The following is a 4,304-nucleotide window of genomic DNA, read 5'->3' as shown; positions in this document are numbered from 1 at the left end:
GGTTATGGGCTGCAATCTGGGAGCCCATATTGTTATATCTTTCCAATGAGCTTCAAAGAAAATGACACCAAAGCCCAAGGGGCTGGTGTGCGGTCTGAATGCAGTTGAGCTCTAAGTGGGCTCAGGTCAGAGCCAAAACATCCCAGCGTTTGCTAGGTGAGGTCACCGGAGCGTCGCCACTTTTGGTGGTCGTGTTCTGGGTGAATATCGGTTAGGGGAAGCATGGGTTGGAACTGGAACCCTCTATCGAACGGAGAAATTTCAATTTCTCGACATTTAGGTGTGAAAAACCATAGGGATTTTTTTATCGAAATCCTTGAAAACCTAATGAAATTCGACGGGAATTTCAATGAATATCGTCAGAGACTATAAATTTATCCCAAAAATCACAACTTCAGGTTGTGGTTTTCAAATGAGTTGTTGGTGGTGCAGTGACTCATCTGCAGGCGGGTGGGGTTTTGGGGACGACGCCATCGACGACTTATTCTGGCTTTCATGGAGAGAGAGAGCTGCTGGTTCTCCTTGGCTGGTAGCTTGGCTCAACTCAGCCACACAGGCTGTGGGGCTAGACGAGTCAAGGTTCTGGGTCAGAAGAAACCTAGCGCTACCTTTTCTGATATTAATTTTTTTTTTCAATTCAACTCAATGCAATTCAATATAAGGAAAATTAATGAAAAGGGCTTGAAAACTTTGAATTTTAATGATAAGGACAAAATAAAGGGTAAAGTGAATAGTACCATGTTTGACTTTTTAGTGTAAAAATGTGGTTTTTCGTTAAAGTGAACAGTACCGCGGACTTTTCGTTAAAACTCCCTTCAATATATGCATATTTAATTCAAATAATTTTAATGCATGTACATATATTTGATTCAATTCATGGCAAATATCAAATTCACATAATTCAACAATTATGAATATAATGCATACACAATTTATGTAGAATCTAAAATTGGAAAAACGTAAAGTTGGGTTATGCATTATAGTGAGTGTTCATGCTATCAAGGCTACAAAAATATCGAGAGAAAAATCGCTATTTTGAAAGAACCTGATTGCGTGATGATATGGTTGAACTGGTTTGATGCAGAAAAATTCTTCAACGTCAGATTCCTAAGTGCAATTGCAGGAGCGTGCTGATAACGTGTTGTAGCCTATTTTATCTGACAAAGGGAATAAGGCTGGCGGCAAGGGTAGAGAAATTGAGAGATATGTGTTTGTAGAATTGTAGGGGAATGTGTGTGTTATCTCTTCTACATTGTGCCTTTATTTATAGTAGTAAAATGAGAGAAGATACTAAGATTCACTTAAACTAGGAAAGTTTACAACACATCCCCAAGGAAGACAAGAAAGTGGAAGTTTTAATAATTAAAAATAAAAAACAAAATAAAAATTTAGTTCTAGCTAGTCCGGCACTGCACCAAACATTTCTCAATTCTAGTACTGCTTAGTCCATGCCAAGCCAATCTAGCTTAATCCCTTAAGCTAATCCAGTCCGAGATAGTCTGGTGTAACAAACGCACCCTTATTTTAATTTACGACCACTGCTTCTTGATGCGTAAAATAAGTTAACACACAAAATTAAACCCTCTTTTTGACAATTGTAGTATAGATGTAAGTAGGGTATCGTTCTAGGCCGGGGATTAGGAGGGCTTGCTAAAACCTCTTAAAAACATAAAAAACAAAGTTAAAAATATTAAACAAGACTCAAGGACACAAAACTAGGCTAAAAACTCTAATAATTCGAAACACACTTAAAATGACTCAAAATAATAAAAACAATCAAAATAAACACTAGGAATTGAAATGGACGGAAATTGAATTAAAAGACTAAAAACAATGAAAACTAACTAAATAATATAATTTAATAATGGGGGTGATTGGTTTTGACGAGAAGTAAATTAAACTTAAATAAATTACAGAATTGACAAAAACATAAAATTAAGGTGAAATGATAAATGACGGACTAGCTAGAGGGTTCTTCTCCACACATGACACATATGCAACCTAAATTGATTTTCAGTTGTTCTTTCAATAAATTGTGAATCTCAATACTCCAGATTAACCGTGAACAGCACTTTTTTAATCTTCAAGTTTTCCTTAAGTTATTGAATTGGACGGGAAAACGCATACAACAATTCAAAACATTCTTCAAAAGTCCCCTACGTGAAAAGCACAATAGAGATACAATCAAAGATCATTAAACTTTGTGAAAACTATAAGCATTGACGAGGCATTCGTAACTATGAAAAGCATGATACTCTTGCCAAGAATTTACTTAACGTGATTGTGACTAGCAACCTTTACTACTTGTGAAAATAAGTTCATAACGATTAGGTGAAATTCACTTATATTCTAGCATCAAATTCATGCATGTAAATTAAGCGTGCACTCTCAACCAACATACACAAATCAGTTTTTATACGAACGGATAAGTAAATTGAAATCACAACTTATGAAATCACAACCGAAGGTAATCAATTCATATTACAAATATATACATGGTTTCGAATTAACCTCTAGCCAAAATAAGTTTATTTACACATTATTAAAACATAAATAAAAGAGAAGTTTGGAAAGATTAAACCGAAAAATGAGGGAGTTTGCTGTCTGTCCGTGCCTCGCGCCACGTGCTTTTTCTGACCTCCCTGTCTCTCGGTCCTCACCTCTCCAGCTGCTTGACAGTCCTCAAGACTGCACAGCAGCCTTCCTCTCTCAATCCTTCGTTCCCCAGTCTGCGCCACGTGCTGCCAAGGCAGCACCTTATTTCTCCTGACTTCTCCACGAGCTGCCCAAGCAGCTCTCCTCCTGACTTCTGGCCTCGGGCTGCGCAAGGCAGCGTCCCTCTTGGTTCAGCTGCCAAATGGCAGCCTTGCTTTGTACTTCTCTCCGTCCTCACCTTCTCTGCTGTTGACACGCTCGGTTTCAAGCTGCCAAGAGGGCAGCTTCTTCTCGCTTTTTCTTCTGTTCTTTGCGCCTTTATGAGCTGCCCAAAGGGCAGCTCCTTTCTCCTTCCCCCCCTATTATTTTTCTACTTTCTGTGTGCTGTTCAAAGCTGCCAAAGGCAGCTCTTTTATTTTTCTATTCCTTGCGCTACTCTGTCCGTCCCCCCCGTGTCTCCCCAATTTCTTTCTTGTTTCTCCTTTTTTTCTTTCCAGCTGCAAAGGCAGCTTCCTTTTAATTTTTTTATTCCTCTTTCTGGCAGCCTTGCTGCCTTTCTCTCTTGGATCCGTCTTTCTCTCTCTCCAATTGTACAATATTCTTCTGCTCTATATACATCCTTGATCAGTCATGGCTTGAGCAATAGTCAGAAAAGCAGAAATGATGGCTCCGTGGACCAAAGACCTGTCAAGCATGTAAGAAAAATTGATTCTTGGAGTGTTTAACGTTAACAGTACGCAACTTTTACATAGCCAGCCCAAAAATCACAACAACAGAAGCTATCTACTTTCTATTTTTTATTTTTTTCTTTTCTGTTTATTATTTAAAACTCATTTGTGCTATTTTATTTTCTTAGCATAACAATTCTATAAATACAAAAATAACGTAAATAACTCAAAATATAAAGAACTAACTAAGAAAAGACGAGTGAATTCGAAATAAAAATATATATAAATATGATCCGATCAAATACCCCCACACTTAGTTTTTGCTAGTCCTCGAGCAAAACAAAGAAAACAAGAACACGAAGTAACAAGAAAAACATTAGCTTCCCCCTATGTGACCCTCATAGAATTTCATTCAAGAAAACAAATCATCAAGAACCATAGCTCGCATCAAGGAACTAATCCAAGTTCATCTTCCTTATTCAAATATTAGCAGTAATCTTTAAATCATCCTTGAAGTGTAGTGTGTGAGATAGCCATGCTAATGCAATTTCAAGTTTTTATTTTTAAAATCATCATATGCAAACTAGTGACCTTCTCACGGGATATGCACTCAATCACACATGTGTTTAGTTTTAATGTGTTTCGCTCAAAGAATCAAATGTGAAATTTCTACCATAAGCTTGCATAAAGATCTCATCTCCACAATCATAATTGCAAAACTTAAATCAAGAGGACTTTTATTGGACGTAATGAGGTTTAAGGAGAGGGTTATTGAAACGAAAGAATAGGAAAACACAAGTTCCAAGCTACATTGCAAGCAATTCTTCTATTTAGATTTATAAGAACTCAATATTTCCAACGATTCTTTTAGCACCTCCAACCACACCCTTAAACTGAAAATTGACAAACTTTTTATTTCATTTGTATACAATCTTTCTTCTTTTTTTTTTTTCTCTTTTTTTTTTTTTTTTTTTTTTTTTT

This window comes from Malus domestica, chromosome 09 (genome assembly GCF_042453785.1).
Source record: "Malus domestica chromosome 09, GDT2T_hap1".
Lineage (NCBI taxonomy): Eukaryota > Viridiplantae > Streptophyta > Magnoliopsida > Rosales > Rosaceae > Malus > Malus domestica.
The sequence above is the reverse complement of the archived record's forward strand: the minus strand, read 5'-3'. Positions refer to the sequence as shown.